This window comes from Diabrotica virgifera, chromosome 5 (assembly GCF_917563875.1).
Source record: "Diabrotica virgifera virgifera chromosome 5, PGI_DIABVI_V3a".
Classification (NCBI taxonomy): domain Eukaryota; kingdom Metazoa; phylum Arthropoda; class Insecta; order Coleoptera; family Chrysomelidae; genus Diabrotica; species Diabrotica virgifera.
In genome coordinates this window covers 82,166,284-82,185,712 of record NC_065447.1, presented here as the reverse complement: position 1 = coordinate 82,185,712, position 19,429 = coordinate 82,166,284, and the positions used below count along the sequence as shown (strand labels likewise).

General features: G+C 32.8%; 1 protein-coding gene and 1 long non-coding RNA gene across 6 annotated transcripts in view; both read right to left on the bottom strand.

The window, feature by feature from the left end:
* Positions 1 to 19,429, bottom strand: part of LOC126884267 (acyl-CoA Delta-9 desaturase-like) — a 132,870-nt gene that overhangs the window by 34,242 nt on the left and 79,199 nt on the right. The gene's annotated exons all lie outside the window — the stretch shown is intronic.
* Positions 8,724 to 11,244, bottom strand: LOC126884275 (uncharacterized). 2 transcript variants are annotated; one of them, XR_007697929.1, is made up of 3 exons: positions 9,944 to 11,238; positions 9,593 to 9,844; positions 8,724 to 9,246 (listed from the first exon to the last, which is right to left on the bottom strand). It is a non-coding gene; the product is annotated as an uncharacterized LOC126884275 (long non-coding RNA). The 2 variants fall into 2 exon arrangements; XR_007697928.1 differs by having other exon boundaries at positions 9,593 to 11,244.

Sequence of the window (19,429 nt, the reverse complement as noted above, 5' to 3'; positions counted from 1 at the left end):
GTATGCATTTTTAATCATACTTTATAAAATTAGATTAAATTAGCAATAGAATAGCGAAAACCGCATGTCGATACCTTTTGTCTATCTCAAGATATCTCGAGAAACGTGTAAATTTTATACATAACTGTTACTGTCACCGGTAAACTAAGTTAATGAAAAGTAGTGTGCTGTGGAAAAAAACAAAATAACATTTTCCAGATGTCAAAGTATAAAAATATAATTAATTAAAACAACAATATAAAGAGAAACAATACTATTAAAATTAAATGTAACACAGAACAAAAAGAACTATTTAGTGACGACCTAAATATTCAAATTGTTGCCCATCATACACTACTCTAGAATAAATTATCCAGAGAATACTAAACGCCATTCAAAGCATATCGAGAGCAGAAATTGAGACTGCTGTTCTGTCTACTCTTGAAAGAGTAAATGTTTGCAACGAAAATGATAAGCAAAAATTTGAACGTTTATGTCATCACTAAATAGTTGTTTTTATTTCTTTGTAATAGGGCTTTTCAACGCTTCTCATTTGTTTCGAGCCTCTGTCATATGCCGTATAATCCGTGTATAATATTAATACACGAGATATGAACGAGGCTCGAAACAAATGAGAAGCGTTGAAAAGACCTAATATACGTTGACAGCTGGAAAATGTTTCTTTGTTGTTTCCATAGCACACTACTTTTAATGAATTATTTCGTTTACCGGTGACAGTAACAGTTATGTTTTTAAATTTACACGTTTTGTAAGATATCTCGAGATAGAAAAAAGGTATTAACATGCGGTTTTCGCTATTCTGTTGCTAATTTTGTCTAATTTTGTAATATGGTATTAAAAATGCATGTTTGTATTTAATATTTTCCAAGGAACACTAGATTTCTGAAAAAAATTAAATAACGCCTAGCTGGCATATTACTCAGTGAGTTGGTTCGAAATCATAACTTTTACATTGACGAAAAAGATCTGTCTTCAACAAGACCAAGTTTGCAAAATTTGATTAAGCAGAAACGGACTCACAGCTAGTTTTTCATAACAAGGTTCCCACTCACCCCCACCTCTTATTTCCAATGGTAGACCTAAACTTGTCAAATCAAATATGCGTAGAATTTTATGAAGAATACGACGATCGGATTTCCAGTGCCCCTTCATTAGGAAAATTTTGTAAAATTTAGATTTTTTAATTTTTGATATTCAATTACGCCCTCTAGCCGTGGTCCCACAATTATGAAAATAATTTCCAGGCTTTTCCTGAAGCAACTTTTGTTATAAAATTTTTTATTTCAAAGCTCTACTATAAACGGTTCCTGAGATATGGTCGAGAGCCATTCTTATTGGGACACCCGGTACACTAGATTTTTTTCAATTCGAAATAGATTGAAAAAAATATTGAGATGACCGGTAAATGAAGTCGAATTGCCCGTTGCCAGATCAAATTTAGCGTCGTAATCACTACAACTACATAAACCATTTCGGGAATAATCGTTAATTGGATTATACTTTTGTAGCTTAATAACTTCTAAAAGGCTTAACCGATTTTGATCAGTAAACATGAGTTTGAAACGCATTTATCAGTAGTATCTGATGGATCTAAGGTCAAGTATGATAACTGAAGCTATTACAGGAATTATTGAGCTTGAGAAACCGTTTTTCCCGTAGGAAATAGATTTGATCATACTTATGAAGCCTATAACTTAAAAATTCGAATTTTCCCGTATATTCGGATATGACGTATATTCGTCTAGAGTCCTTCTACAAACGCTCAGTTATTGGCGAAATTCGTAGGTTGAAATTTTGAGTAACTGTCGAAAAACCAAAATTTTCAAAATATTGTTTTTCAGGTTTTCGGCTATACTGAGCCGTGTGTATGTCTGATCCTGACGGCTTAGACACCATTTGAAAGCTTAACTCAACACTATTGATTTGGTGCATTTGCGGTTCTCCTGTCTCTTTTTGAACCGAAGATATATACCGCCAAAAAATATGCCGTTTTGTACCTACCAAGTCCTATAGCTGGCTTATGGGTAGTCAAAACTCACAAACTACACCGGTTCTGAATCGGCCCTAACCCCCTCTTCAAACACAGAAAAACAAGTTCAGATCGGTTTAACTTTTCCACACACATACATATATATCCAGAAACTATTTCCCTTTTTTAAATAAAAATTGAGTCATATTTCTGAGCTCGGTAACTTTTGAATGGTATAAGCGATTTTCAAAATTAGACATGCGTTGGAAAGGTAATGATCAGTACTATTAGAAGCCGCAAAGGTCGGACTTAAATTTTCGAAGTTTTTGGGAGTTTTGGGGACGAGAACGAAAAACAGGCCCTAAATAGGAAGGGCCGTAAAATCCACACCCTTGGACCAAAATGGATGGTTGACATATGAATGGGTGAGTCTTTTCCTGAACTTTAAGATCGGTATCGGCCCATCTTTCAAATAAGTCAGATTTAGAAAATCTAAAATTTCGTGTATATATAGTGTCGCGGGTAGGGGGGTGTTGGTGTGCGCCACTGACGAGAACTGCCGTTCTCTGGTAATTGGTTAAGATAGGTATGGCTGTTCAAAATTTGGATACACTCGTGATTAGTGACTCGTTCAAGCACTTTCAACTACAGCCCTTTCAAAAATAAGCACTTGAACCGATGAAACTTACAGATCATATAAACAATACACATACAAGTAAAGCAACTTGTGAAGCGAAACGGTAACGATTAATTTCATTTGGGATGCTAATTAGGGATCGTGATTTTCACGATATATTTACCAAACAAAAAGGAACCAACTTTATTTTGAGCGTAGCTTTCTTAATTTTGATGCTAGAATCTTTTTTTTTTTTTTAACTAAAATGAAGCAGTTGTTGTAATGAGTTTTCTACAAAAAGTGCTTATTTTTTTTTATTATTTTACGTTGAAATATTCGATTTGGAATTTGACGAGTAAGAACCTATTTTTCTTTAGCTACAACTTTGCTTCTATTGGGTCTTGAGATCTCATATACCTATACACCATTTTTTATAAGCTATATTTTTGTTAAGAATGTTTTTTTCGATAAAATACTTACTTTTTCAATTACTTGCGAAAAACCATCTAAAAACGTGTTTTTTTATTGAAATATAACAAAACTATTAACTTAGTGAAAAAACGCTATAGAGCAAAAGTTGCTTAGAATTAGTCAGTTTATCCATTTCCGGACTTATTTTGAACGTATGTTTTTTCACCCCCGAGAAGGGGTGAAACTCACCCCAGGGCAAAAGCACACAACGGCACAATATCACTTTTTCTCTTTGACATGTTAGCTAGGCCTAGGCGTATGCCATACCTTGGCTTGGATTGACATTTCATGTCAATCCAAGCGGTTCTTTAAAGTTTGGAGGTTTTGCAATATTTTACCGTGAATGAATGGACTATTTGTTTTTCCTTACCCTCTGTTTTACAGTTGTTCGTAATGTTCCTCCATCGTTCCCTTATATCCTTGTCGTTGGTTAATATTGTTCTGTTTTTGGTCATGATTGGTCTTAGCTTAATTTATTTGTTGCTTCGTATCTTCTTCAGTTTGTATAAAACAATTTTACATTTTTTTTTACATTTTCTTCTATTTCTTCTCCGAACCACCTTTTTTGTATCTTTTGTATTTTTGTTGCGTTTTGTCTTGTATGTATTCTTTACACAATTCCTTTTAAATTACTTCGGTAATAATAATAATAATATCGTATGGCATTTTTGCTGGGGAGATTCTTTCGGACAGTTCCGGCGCCATTTACATCTTTAACCCTGTTTTAAGGGGGGTGGGGGTATGGTTTGAAATATTTAATTTCTTTTTATTATTTCAAATAAAAGTGCATACTTTCAAGAATACTCTCTGAAAGTTTCAGATTGATCGGAGTAAAATTACCAGAGATACAGGGTGTTAAATATCCCTACCTTCGAGCCGCTTTGCCGCGGCTTCGCGCCAGCACGCTTGAGCGTAGTGAGAAACGTTAAACAACTGTTCGCCTTCTCTTTTGTAGATTACTCCGCAATTCAAAAAACATATTCCAATGTTCATCACTTTACGATTTGGCAGACAAATAAGAAGGTGAAGATGCAGTTGTCAAAACTTTAAACGCATTTTTCTCAAAACTGCTTTTTCAAATGCGGTGGACATTGTAACTGAAAAACTACTTGACCGATCTACCTGAAATCTTGCATATATTTTCTTTAGACATTTCGTGAGGTAAAAACGTCGAGATATTTTTCGTTTTGTACTTATTTTTTGTTCAACAATATTAAATCTGTTTGTTTTCACAAAATTTTTATCAAAAATTTTGTATTTTTGATTTCTGAGTGATACCAAAAATTCAAAAATCATTAAAAATAAAAAAAAACTCAACGTTGTTACCTCGTGAAACTCATAAGCTAATTAAATCTTTTTGAATTTTTTATTTCGTATGATCCAGTGATGAGTTCTGATGTCCACGGCAAAATCTATTTTTTTTTTGAGTTGCCTGCCAAAATTTGTGACCAATGGCTTATTTTTCAATATTTTGAATTTAATTTTTTCTTAAATATTCTTCGCATTGTACTTAATATGCTTATTTAATTTAAAAATCAAAAAATTCTACCATAGCTTCGAAAAAAATTTACAAAAATGTGCTTGATATGTTGATTCCAAACCATACCCCCCCCTTAAGTAACTAGAGCCGATGTACACTAGCCCAGGGGACCGACGGCTTTACGTGCTCTCCGAGGCACGGTGAGACGGCTCGTGTCATTATTGGAAATGAAAATGGTTTGTCTTTGGCAGGGCTCGAACCCACGTGCACTGGCGTATGAGGCCAGCGAATATGCCGTTACACCACGGCCGCTCACATAAATTACTTCGGTCACATAGCGAGAAGAACGGGGACTAAGGAACTATTGGTAGTTGAGTAGAAGGGAAGGTAGAAGACCGAAAATGGCCAGACCAAAGGAAGACTCTGGTAGGAAAATTCCTTATGAAGCCGTCCATCTGGCACAGGATCGCAGTCAATGGAAACAGCAATCTAGCAATAGTTGGCGCGGATACAGGGGGGTCAACGGATCGATGGACCCCCTATTGTATTTAGTCTATAAGTATACATATATAGCCATCAGTACAACACTAAAATACACGACAACCGCTTCCAAAGAATTTAAAGAAGCCATAAAATCTAATAAAACACTCTTCTGTGAAAAATAATCTGGAGGCGCAATTGTTTGGGTACCGGTGGAACCATAAACAACGGAAATATTTTTCTCAATTCAAAGAATAACAAAAATGATATTTTAACCCAAGAAGCAATTGGACGTAATATTACGACGTCTTAACGTTGGATTAAATGTCCCAACGTTAATACGCGACGTTGCGACGACGGTCAGAAAACCGCTATTTGCACCTAAGTGGGGAATAGAAATACGGGTTGCCTCGACGTCCCCCTCTCGACTTCTCAGCTCGAGATATTTTATCGTCAAATTACGTTAGTTTTTAGGACTTTGGTCTTGTAAAGTAATAGTATAAAATTCTCTACCACAGAAGTACGGCCGACACACTTCATTTTTACCAAATAGGTTAATAATCTTGGAGGATATTAAATCATCAGAAACTAAGATGCATGACGGCCTGTTGATACTTATTTAAGTAGGTTCCTACTCTATTCAGAATATAACCTAAGTGACTTGTATAATTATTTTATTAATCATCTGCCTCATTGCATAATGCGGTCGAAAATTTACAAACGCAAGGAAGTGTACTGTTAAACTAGGTATAAAAATTACTAAAAACTGAAAGCGCCTCAGAAATTTACAGGTTAAATCGAACAAAACGGTAAAAATAGAAATAACCATCGTAATTAAAAAAACATATTATTATGTGTAGACCCATACAAAATTATCCTTGATTTATATATAAACAAAATTCGTTAATTAAAATCAAATATTCATTAAAATCTAGCAAAAAAATTGCCAAACATTATGTTTCAAACAATGGCTGAACCATGGCGATTTTTCATTAATGGCGGATTTGACTCGCGTCCTAAATTGCACTACATTTTAACTGATTTGGACAAGGACACCCCCTGCCGACCTTTAGTATAACCTATTTTTACCTTGCATACCTCGAATTTACCTATTGGTATACCTAATACGTCCTAAAGTAAGCGCAAACAACCTGGTCTTGACGACAGACTCCCGACGACCGGTCGTCGTCGTGAACACGCCTTAATCTGGTGGACGATTTGAGATTGACGTCAGGTTAACGTATACAACTTTACTTAAGTACTACGTTGTTATTAGGCAATCCATCGACCTGTCAAAGATAAACCCCGTGATCTTTGGTTGGCACCTTAGACAAGGAAAGAGAGAGGACGAGTAATCCTATGACCAAAAGTGAAGCCAAACTGACACCAGGGATTTTGATCATCGACGTATCTTTGGGGTATTGTTATGCATTGAGTATTTAAAATAAAAACATGAAATGTATTTAAAATGAAGAATTTGTGTACGGTAAATGTTTTATTAAGTTGCTCATATTACGTACATATGTTTCAATACATACATATGTTTTTATTACGAATTTTAGATGATGATTTACTTTATTTTTTATGAAATTTTAACCTTCAACGAACACCCACCACTGGCAACCCATTGTTATTTTTGACGTGACCGCCATGTTTCTGGTGACAAACAAACCAAAAACTGGCTTCACTTTTGGAACGTGTGTGTTAAATGGGTGTTACCTGTCCTCTCTTTTTTCCTTGTCTAAGGTTGGCACACAAAACTGTTCTTAACCTAAACTCAATGTAATTATTGATTTTTCTTATTTGTTTTTTGTCGTGATTTTGAGGTAGTATAGTATTTAAAGACATTCATTAGATTCATTATTTTATAAACTTTACGTTTTTGGTGATTTTGAGTGCTGACAACATGCCTGTGACTTGTATAGTAGTGAACTGTGGAAGTCCAACTGATCGGGATAATGTTAATTTTAATTTGTTTTTTGTCCTGATTTTGAGCTAATATAGTATTTAAAGACATTCATTAGATTAATTATTTTATAAACTTTACGTTTTTGAGTGATTTTGAGTGCTGACAACATGCCTGTCACTTGTATAATAGTGAACTGTGCAAGTCCAACTGATCAGAATAATGTTAATTTTAATTTGTTTTTTGTCGTGATTTTGAGCTTAATATAGTATTTAAAGACATTAATTAGATTAATTATTTTATAAACTTTACGTTTTTGGTGATTTTGAGTGCTGACAACATGCCTGTGACTTGTATAGTAGTGAACTGTGGAAGTCCAACTGATCAGAATAATGTTAATTTTAATTTGTTTTTTGTCGTGATTTTGAGCTTAATATAGTATTTAAAGACATTCATTAGATTGATTATTTTATAAACTTTTCGTTTTTGGTGATTTTAAGTGCTGAAAACATGCCTGTAACTTGTATAGTAGTGAACTGTGGAAGTCGAGCTGATCGGATAATGTTAATTTTTTTCGTGTTCCCTCTATAGGGCTTTTCATTTACAGTCATTTGTTTTGAGCTTCTGTCATATGTCGTATAATCCGTGTATAGTAATATTATACACGGATTATACAACATCTAACAGAAGTTCGAAACAAATGACAATCGATGAAAAGCCCTATTAGAAACTCATTTACGTTTCCTCGCCTAACTAAATTATCAAAAAACAGGACGCACTCATGCTAGGAATTATGGTTTTTATTAATATTATTACAATTATTTATATGTGACACTAACGTAACTAGTGACATTAATTTTTAGGCCAATGTGACGAACTTTATTGATACTAAATTTTAACATGTATCCCCTATTTTGTTAAAACAATATTGTTTTGTTTTTCATTCTATTCAAAATAAATGCAGTTTTGACAGGGAATTTGTTTTGTTATTTATTTATTCCATATAGACCTGGATCCCGCGTACCAAAAAAAAGTTGATTAATAGCAAGCTGAAAATTTATTAATAGCTTAACGGTGTCTAGTCCGACAAACTTTGATGTATGGGAACACTGGAAGTTTTAACTGTGGAACAGGTTAAAAATTTGGAACGTCAAACTACGAAAATGTTTATGTAATTTGTCAGATAAAACTTCCAATTGATTTGCTACCAATTCATTAAACTCTCATGCAAAAACCAGACTGGTGAAAAAATCACCAACTGGGCATTTTAATGAGTAGAACACGAAGACCATGTCAAACTACAGGAATCATGTTGGTTAGTAATAGCAGTCTGATTTTTCCATGAGAATTTAATGAAAGGATAACAGATCAATTGGATGTTCTGTCCGACAAAATATATGGGATGTTTTTGTAATCTGATGTTCCAAATTGATTTTCCAAACTGTTTCACAATTAAAACTACCCCTGTTCCAGTGTCACAATACATAAAAGTTTGTCCAACTGGACACCGTTAAGCTATTAACAAATTTTCAGCTTGCTATTAATCAATTTTTTTGGTACACGGGATCCAGACCTAATAGGTTTGTTCGTAGTACGACACAAACGATTAGCAGCTGCTGCCAACCATCAGATGCATGAGCAGTTAACAGTTAGCGTTGTGCAGTTAATAGTTAGCATTCATAGATTACGAATGCGCATGTGTCTGATGGTTGGCAAGAGTTGCTGATCGTTCTACGAACAAACCTATCAGTAAGCACAATTTGTGATATCCATGGGTAGTTACTAACAGAAAGAGGCAGGATTCGATTTTTAAAACATTTATTTTAGAGTCAAAACACAGTCATACCTTAAACGATAAATGTATATTATCATTACAAGTTGATACTAATTACAAAAATAAATACACATTTAAAAGACCAATACATAATTACTCATGATGAAGAAGTACATTATAATTAAAAATGAATAACCATTTTCATATCGCTGCAACACAATGCCAAAGCCATCTTATATTTCAGTTCGTTTAGTGAGCGCAACAAGCACTCTGACCGAACAGTTTCAAAACTCATTAGTTTTTCATCAGAGAATGCATATGTTGCTATCTCCAAACCATGTAGCTGTAACATATGTACATGCATTGGCTTCTTCTTCGTCTGTCTTGCCCTGGGCATACTCAGCTAAAAATAGGATTGCTGCAATATGGCTGCAGACTTCACTATTACCGGCTATACGCATACAATGTGCATTTGCTATGTCATCAGAACTGGCTATCACCCCACCCAAGCATTTAGTCGTTTAGCATTAGATTTTTGGAAATGCTTCACCTAAAAAAAATATTTTATTTTTTTGGAAATTCTTCAACTACAAAAATTTATTTTTATTAGAGTATTTGCGTTCTTTACAATGATTGAGAATATTTTATTTAAAACCAGACATTCATATAATATAATTTTAGAGCAATCATGACAGTAATTCAAATAGATGGCAGTAATAAATCATTTTCAGAGAATTATGGAGTTCGCAGTTTACAGATTAGGACGACGATATGTCTGGTTTCATACAGATATATAAACGTAAATAAATCTAATATTTAGAACCAATTTATCCAAAAGACACTAATACTGTTATCCATATATTTCTTAATGGTGAATAAATAAAATAAAGGCATACCTTTCCAACAATAATATGGAAATCATTAACAATTTTTACTCCATTCAAAACAAATCCAGCTGTAAAATATTTATGTGCCTGAAGGCTTTTGTATGCTTTCATCTGCTGCTTAGAGTAGCAACTGTGAGACTCCACGATATGTATAAATATCTATAATAGTAACTTGATGGACTGCACTTTACTGTAAAATCCAATTCTGACTGAATTGCGTATGGATCTAAATCCCCAATTATTTTCAGCTTCAATAAATATCTAAAACAATAAAAGAAATAATGTTATTGCTTGCAAAATTCATCATTATTGAAAAATATCGGGGCAAAATGAACAGTAAATAAAAATTGTTTCGCCTACCTTTCTCGCAACATCTGGAGTTTCCAATAATAATTTCCTTAAATAATCAGTTTGCATTGTGGTAAAGTTTATAAAGTTCACAAAAACAGGAAACGACATCCAAATGAATCCAAAATAGACAAAATACGACGATAAACAATGAAAAATCATTGAAAAATAGATACAAACATAACCTCTTTGTTAGTTTGTGTGCCAACCAGAGGTCACGTGGTTTGGATTGCCTAATTACCTACGTTTTATTGTCGTTCTCACCTTCCCGCAAGTACACGCAGCAATCTGCCATATACCTACTGAGAAAACACCCGACGTCTCCTGAACGTTGGGTTCGATACTAATAAATACTCTGTAATCCCTGACGTTGAGCAGTCGTTAAATGTCTTCCAGTAAATTACATTGTAGTATAGAGGTTTTACCCGACGCGCGACGTCAGCTTAATGTTAAACCTTAACCTAATAATTAACGTTGGTATTATCAACGTTGGATTGTCGTTGTCGTCTTCCCGAAAAATACGTCTACCATACTCGATAAAACACCAACGTCCTCTGAACGTTGGCATCTATCCTAAAAAATACGTTGTAATTCCCGACGTTGAGTAGTCGTTGATGTATGCCACTTAATTGCACTTATACTATAGATAGGTTAAGACCGACGTCAGCTTAACGTCAAACCTTATCCTAATAATTGACGTCGTTATTCCCGATGTCAGTTAGTCATCAGATTATATTACTTATTAGCAGCAACGTTGGTCCATAGGAATACAGACGTTGTCCTTGGTTAACGCTTACTGTGAACCAATTTTGTCCTTAAATTTAACGTCCCATTAGAACAAAATTGGTTGCAGGTCGTAAAATTGCTACTTGGGAAAATGCAAATATATTACACTGGGTATAAACCTTATCTCATGAAAAGTCACTTTCAAATTTGCGATACAATAAAGACATAAAAATGTGTATTCTACTAGATAATCCATGAGTACCTACCCATTAATGGTGGAAAGGTTAGTCTTTATGGTAAAGAACGATCAGTGAGATTAATAGTCGTGAATTGTCTATCAACCCTTTTGATACCGTAGGTATCTGGGATTATATAGCCTATTTTATCCTTAGAGTAAGTGTGCGTCGTATGGCTAAATCTGAAAATATAATATTTGAGTAGTGTTGCCACAGGTCTTGGATAAAATTTCGGGAGACTGCTCCTATTTTTTTTCGGTAGAAATCGTCAAATGCTGGTAGATTTTATTTTTTTGCTTCTTTTGCTATCACATTGCAAAAAAATGATACTTTAGGTACGAGGATTCAAAAATAAACTACATTCATAATCATATAATGATCAATAATTACAATTCATCATAAAAATCATTCAAAGTTCAAAATCGGTATACCTATCTTTAAAAAATGTATTTTCTCGTCTTTCTAGGTATTATAGAGCAATTTTCTTCATTTTTTTTTAATCCAAAGTAACTTAGAGCCGTCCAACTAACGCAATACTAAATTTCAAGGATGCTTTAGTTTTGTTATAAGGAATTAATTAATTTATAATAAAATAAAACTGCATATTTTTCATGTTGACTTTAAAAAAAAAACTTACCACCCGTATAGGTATCTATTAACGTTCAAAATACAAATATTCTTATTTGAAAGCTGTATAATTGTTTAAACAAGTTAAAAATTTTTGTTATAATAAATAATAATTATAAGTTATTAACATTTATAAATTACTGCAAAAATAAGGGTTTTTTGCAATTATCTCCAATTGTTTATGTATTTCAAATTAGAAACTATTAAGATCTAGAATATTTATTTGAAATATTTTTCTCTAAAAGCTACAAGGTATGTTTTATAGGCAAAAACATGATTATTTACACTTTATAATGGTTTAAAAACAAAACAATGTCGGATATTGAAACAATTGAGAACGAGAAAATTTTTTAATGTTCTTTAGTTATGTCGAAATACTGTAAGTTAAAAAGGTGCAAAATAAATTTCTCCTGTTTTAAGTTTTTAATATAAATAGTATTTTTAGTTTGGAATTATCTTCTATATCAAAATAAGCCACAATCCTTCAGTATTTACTATTCAGATTCAGGCAGATACATTTTACCCCCAAAATCATAATATAAAAGGACAAAGGAATGGTCATAAAATTGATATCGGTAAATCCGTATCTGCTGGTTCGCACATTGTGTCACAAGCTAGTAAAAGCAATTCAAGAATTCTTGAAAATTGAGTAAAGTTTGTTGCCAAATCTATCAGGTAAAAAACAAATTTTCTAATAATTTTGATTTTTCGGCAGAAAAAAAATCGGCTGATTAATTTGAAAATTAAGAATTTTGATTTTTCGGTAGAAAAAAAGGAGAATTAGGTAGATTGTAAGATTTGACAGGTATTCGGTAGATTTACCAAAAAATCGGTAGCTGTAGCATCACTGTATTTGAGGTAAGTCTGCTCCCCCCCTCCCCTATTATGAATTTCTAGATCCGCGTCTGGTTAGAGTGTCACCAGGCCTTGACAAGGGCTCAAGGAATGAGGAATAGGAGTTTATGTGTTTTAGTTATTTCTTTGTATTTCTTATTCTTGTCCTATGTGCTTTTTATTTCTATTCTTTTGTTGTTAAATGTAGTTTCCGGTAGGTGAGACACGGCCTATTTAATAGCTTCTTCTCACCCTTATGTTTCTTATCCAGCTCATTTCTGATTTTTTTCATTATAGTATTAGAATGAGTTCTTTATTTTATTTTTAACAAAGTACCAAGCTAGCGTGGCACATAAGCGGAATCCAATTTAAACTACGCCATATTTATTCACCAATTTTTCACTAATTTTTTACCACCCTAATAATTTTTCACCCCTTAATCACACTTTAGGGGTGATGTTCCGCTAGCTTAATATTCAAGCTAGCAGAATTAAAAAAGAAATGGTTCCACATGAGTGGAATTTAATTTAACCTACTCCATAATTTTTCACCCATGGTTAACTAATTTATTACCACCTTGTTAATTGTTCACCCCTTAACCCCACTTCAGGGGAGATGTTCCTCTAGTTTAATCTGCAAGTTAGTACAATTCAAAAAAATTGTTCCACATAAGCAGAATCCACTTTAACCTACGCCATAATTTTTCACCTATGTTTAACTAAATTGTAACCACCCTAATAATTTTTCATTTAACCCCACTTCAGGAAAGACGTTCCTAGCTTCATATTCAAGCTAGCAGAATTCAAAAAAATTGTTGCACACGAGCGGAATCCAATTTAACCTACGTCATAATTTTTCACACATGTTTAACTAATTTATTACCACCCTAATAATTTCTCAGCTCTAAACGACCCTTAAGGGGAGCGACGCTTAATATCTCAAGCTAGCAGAATAAAAATAAAATTTTTGAAATACCACAGTGTTCTACTAATGGTAGGGGTGCTTAAGCGGGGATTTTTGCAGTTACTCGAGCGCATTAGATTATCACATGGCCTTGTACTCTGTAAATGTACCTCTACCATATATTGGCTCTTAATATAGTAATATAGTATAATAAAATAGGTTTTGTAAGGGGATGAATGAACGTCCCTCTCTAGGGGTTGGATATTATGAATACACTAAATACTCATACTATGTTTATTTAATCACTATATACGCTAGCAACGAGTTGGTGGACAAAGCCTATATTCTAACTACATTGATGTCTAAATAATGAATAATGAATGATCCCTGCTTTACTTTCTCCGTATCTATAAAAAAATCGTAATTGTTTTGTTATGATTTCATACTTGAATGTGACCATGAAATACTAATAGTACATAATTGCTGACTCCGCTGTTTTTCAAAACGAGTGGCCTACATTTCAGAAGCGATGTCACCTAATTTACTAAATCCAAACAATGCATGTAAATAATATTTGTTTGAGACTTTTAAAAATTAAATCGATATGGATTACTCTTATTTTTTGAATGCTAATATAAATCCTGTCCAATAGGGGAGTTCGTTAAGGGGGGTTCGAAAAAAAATTTATCCTTAGAAAGACTCGAAATCGTCAGATTAAGATAAGATAAGTTAAGTACATGCAAAACAGTGTATATTAAAAAATCGGACGATTTGAGCGGGGCGTAAGGAAATGGGCGAGTAACAAAATTTCACAAAAAAGCGAATATTTCGCGAAATGAACGTCAGATAGAAAAACTAAAAAATTCGTGTTCAACATTTTCAAAAATATATCGAATGATACCAAACACGACCTCCACGGAGGGGGGTGGGGAGTAAATTTAAAATTTTAAATACGAACCCCGCGATATTTCGCGAAATGAATATCAGATCGAAAAAAATATATCGAATGGCACCAAACACGACAGCCCACGGAGGTGGGGTGGGCGGTTACTTTAAAATCTTAAATAGGAGCCCCAATTTTTATTGCGATGTGGATTCTTTACATAAAAATAAGCAACTTTTATTCGAGACATTTTTCGAATTATGGATAGATGGCGCTATAATCGGAAAAAACGATTGTTGGAAATGGAAAATTAAATTAAAAAATGGAAAGTCCCCACTTTATGAAAAACTTAACTTAACTTTTTTTGGTTTTAATACCTACTCTTAACTCGTAACTGCAAATTTAGCATAATTTTCTCCATTACTATAAAATTTTACGAATTTATTACCACCTAAAAAATTTTTCACCCCCAAACCACCCTTAATGGGAGCGATTCTGCAATATTAATATTCAAGCCAGCAGAATTAATTTTTTTTTCTGAAGTACCTCAACCCTCTGCAAGGTTTTTACGAATTTGTTACAACCTTAATAATTTTTCACACTTCAATTACCCCTTGGAGGGAGTCAATTTTCCATTTAGTTTAAATTTAAACCGAAAAATTTTTTTACGATATGACGGTACTCTAAATATAAAAAAATAAAGAAAGGACTGTGGTAAGTTTTTACTAAATGTTAACAACCTCATAATTTTACACCCCTAAACCAATCTTAATTGAAAACGTTGCCGCTAGCTTTAAAATTCAAGCCACCAGAATTAAAAAAATATTTATTAAATATCACAATAATTAGTCCATTGAAATGTTACATTTAGGGTTGCATTTCTTAGAGGAGTCAATTGTATTTTGTTAATGTGTAGGGGGAGTCAGTAGAAGCTTAAGTTCAAGTTTTTGGGGTCGCCACTCTTGTCTCCCGGTCGCCATCTTGGAAAAAGGGGTGCAAAGGGCTTTCGCGCTGTGTCTCGTAAACTAGCAACCCTACAGAAACTTTAATTAGACATAAAATGTAGCAAATTATGTTTTCTGTAATTTCATATCTATTACTTTTTATCGTTAAGTGACCAACAAAAAAGTTATAAACAAAAATAAGAGAAAATTTTGTAACAAGTTTCCTTTTGGAGGTTATAACTTTTTTCCGTTCATTTTACAATAAAATGATATTGTAGCAATTTTGTAGAGGGTTTTTCAACTAACAATTTCCAGTAGAAAGTTGTTTAATATTATTTATTTATCTAGGTTTCACAGCTCTCCAAACTTAACCACATTCTCGAATGCTCATAGGGATACAATACAAACAAAACGTTAGGCTTACTTTTCGATCTATTAATTTTTACCCGTGTTGAGCTGCCTCCCCCCCACTTGCAAAAATCAAAAAACAAATAGCCCTGATTTATGAGCTATTTATGAGCTTTCATATTCAGCAAACTAAAAATTTTGAGCTCGTTGCACTGAGCAGGAATTTAATACTTTAGTGGGGGGGAGGGGCTGAGTCAGCCCCCCCACTACTTAAAAATAGGAATATTGAATCGGTTTTTGCGGCAGAATTACGAGCTATTTATGAGCTCTTGAAATTATATAGTTTCGATTTTTGAGCTCATCCCCTTCACCCCCAAACAACCCTTTAATTGATTTAACTTAAGAGAAAAATGCTGAGAAAACTTAAAATATATCGTATTGCGGATATAATTCCTATAGCTTACATACTCTAAGAATAAACTATTAAATCACGTGCATTTCGATTATTGAGCTACAACCCCTTCGCAAGAAAACCACCCTATCTTCCCGGCTTAAGAGAAAGTTGTACTTAAAATGCATTAAATTAATTATTTGGCGACTACATATCATTTAATAATTTATAAGCTTCCAAATTACGCGCATTTAGATCAGTAAATTGCAATTTATTTTGTATAGTGCAGTCACTGAAGGTAAAAATCAACGATTACTTTCAATTTCGGTGAATCTTCATCGATTTTCACGAAAATTGGTCAGTGGTTAGAGGATACATCAAGAAACAAAGGTGACATGGTACCACCTTGCGCCTTTACCCTGAGGGTGGATACCGCCCCTTCTCGGGGGTGAAAATTATTTTATAAAAAATAACTGCACAAATCAATAAAAGAACAAATTAAAAGCAAAATTTATTATATAAAGTTATTAAAATAAGTCAATACTTTTTAAGTTATTAAAGATCAAAGATTTTAATTATTCGTGAAAAAAAAATGCATGTTTTGAAGCTGTTTTTCATAAATCACCTAAAAACTGTAAGTTTTTACAAAAAAGTTAATAGTACTTTAATTCGTATAGCTTATATTCTAAGAATAAACTCTTAAATCACGCGCCTTTCGATTATAGAGCTACAACCCATTCGCAAGAAAACCATCCCATATTCCCGGCTTAAGAGAGAGTTGTACTTAAATAATTTAAATTAATTATTTGGCGACTACATATCGTTTAATAATTTATGAGCTCGCAAAATATACGCATTTCAATTATTGAATTGCCACATTTTCTTTCTATAGTGTAGTCACTGAAGGTAAAAATCAACTATGACCTTCGATTTCGGTAAATCTCCATTCATTTTCACGAATTGACAATAACAACTTGCTGTTTTAGCCTGGGGTATATGTCACCCCTTCTCGGGGGTGAAAATTACTTTATTACAAATAACCCCACAAATCAAAAAAGGGACAAACTGTAAGCAAAATTTGTTATATTAATGTTATTAATAAATCAATACTTTTTGAGTTATTAAAGATCAAATATTTTAATTTTTGTGAAAGAAAATGCATGCTTTAAAGCGATTTTTCATAAATAACTCAAAAACTGTAAGTTTTTGCAAAAAAGTTTTCATCACTAAAATTGAAGCTAATAAAAAATATAATAAATTGCTTACTTGAAAAACCCTTTAATGTTAATTTAAAGTAAGTTATTGGTAATTAAATGTATATTTTTTCTGCAACTGTTCAAATCTAAGGATTCAAGCTTAAATAACGGGAAAGAGATGCATTTTATAACACTCAGGTACTAGATACTTATCAAAGTACTTAGAAATACCTATCAAAAATGAGCTCCAGAAAAAGTTGATAGCATCAAAATCCGCTCACCAATTTTCGTGAAAATGAATGGAGATTTACCGAAATTGAAGGTCATAGTTGATTTTTACCTTCAGTGACTGCACTATAGAAAGAAACTGGCAATTCAATAATTGAGATGCGTATATTTTGCGAGCTCATAAATTATTAAACGGTATCTAGTCGCCAAATAATTAATTTAAATTATTTTAATTACAACTCTCTCTTAAGCCGGGGATATGGGATGGTTTTCTTGCGAAGGGGTTGTAGCTCAATAATCGAAAGGCGCGTGATTTAAGAGTTTATTCTTAGAATATAAGCTATAAGAGTTAAACTACTATTAACTTTTTTGTAAAAACTTTGTAAAAACAGTGATTTACGAAAATCCGCTTCAAAACATGCATTTTTTTCACGAATAATTAAAATTTTTGATCTTTAACAACTTAAAAAGTATTGAGTTATTTTAATAACTTTTTTTGGAGAAGGAAGCTTGCCGAGTACTTATTAATTAGGTATATTTACTGGGAGACATAATTCATATGCAACGCTTCGTGACGACCATTTTATTAGACTACTTCAACTGTCAATATTGCCAACCTGATTTACATATACTTGGGGATCAGGATAGCTAACATTTCAATACCCCCTCTCAATTTATACAACATTTACATAAATAGTAAATTTGGATGAATTGTCGACTAAACAACAATCTTGACTCTAACCAAGTCTTGACAATAATTGAACAAAATGAAATCATAAAAACATACTTATACATCCTACATTACTCAGGTTACAACTCATACCTATATAGAAAAATATTCAAAAAATAACTTTCATTAACTCAAAAAATATTAACATGAGAATATGATAAAAAAAATAAAAAAAGCAAATAGATAATTCACATGAGTTGTGCCTAAAGTATAAAAGTACTAATCTATAAAAACTTTCAACATTCTTGAATTTTGATCAAAGTTCTGAGACATGAGAATATTTCATTTGAAGGAGCTTTAGTGAAAATATCAGCACAGTTTGATTTTGTATTTATGTACTGTAAAGTAATTACATTGTTTTCAATTAAATTTCAAATGAAATGATATTTTGTGTCTATATGCTTAGACCTTTTACCTTTAAATGAATTTGTTGCAATACATATAGCTCCCTGGTTATCTATATATAATATACTACCAGTTATTTTCTCGTTCAATAATTCTTCTGCTAAGTTTTTTGTGAACAATAACTCACAACATGTAACAGTTGATGAAATATATTCGGCCTCAGTACTGCTCAATGAAACAGTGCTCTGTTTCCTTGAATACCATGAAACTGGATTGTCTAGAAAATATACTATACCTCCTGACATGCTTTTTCTATCATTTACATTTGCTGCCCAATCTGAGTCTGAATATGCAAATATTAAAGGTTTTCTTTTTATATTTTTACTGTATATAAGACAGAAATTAATTGTATTTTTTAAATATCTAATAATACGTTTAGCAGCTTTCCATAATATATCATCAGGACAATCGAGAAATTGACTCAAATAAGAGATTGAAAACATTATGTCAGGGCGACTACCCAATGCAATATACATTAAGCTTCCAATTAATTGCCTATAAGGCACATTGACAGAGATTTGATTATCAGCATTAGTTTTGTCAACCTGAAAACCTGTTTCCATTGGTGTTTTGCTAACATTGCAATTCGTCATATTAAATTTCTCAATTATCTTATTGATTAAGGGTTTTTGAGAAATATACATTTTTACATCATTTTTATTTACAGAATATTCAAAATCAATACCCAAAAAGTTGTTTACACAACCGAGATTTTTTGCGTTAAACTCACTTTTTAAACTTTCAATAATTTTTTGAATCGAATCGCTATCTTCACCGCACAATAGGATATCATCGACCCATATACACATACACACATTTTTCTTTGTATAAACGCAACAGTCACTTTCCGCACTTTTAAAACCAATTTTGATTGCCCATTTGTTGAATCGTTGGTTCCAGCATTTGGGTGATTCTTTTAGTCCATATAAAGCCTTTTGTAGTTTGAGAACTTTGCTTTGTCGTTTATAACCCTTAGGACAATGAATATAAACATCATGTTGTAGCACTCCGTTGATGAACGCTGAAGGAATGTCTAATTGGTATACC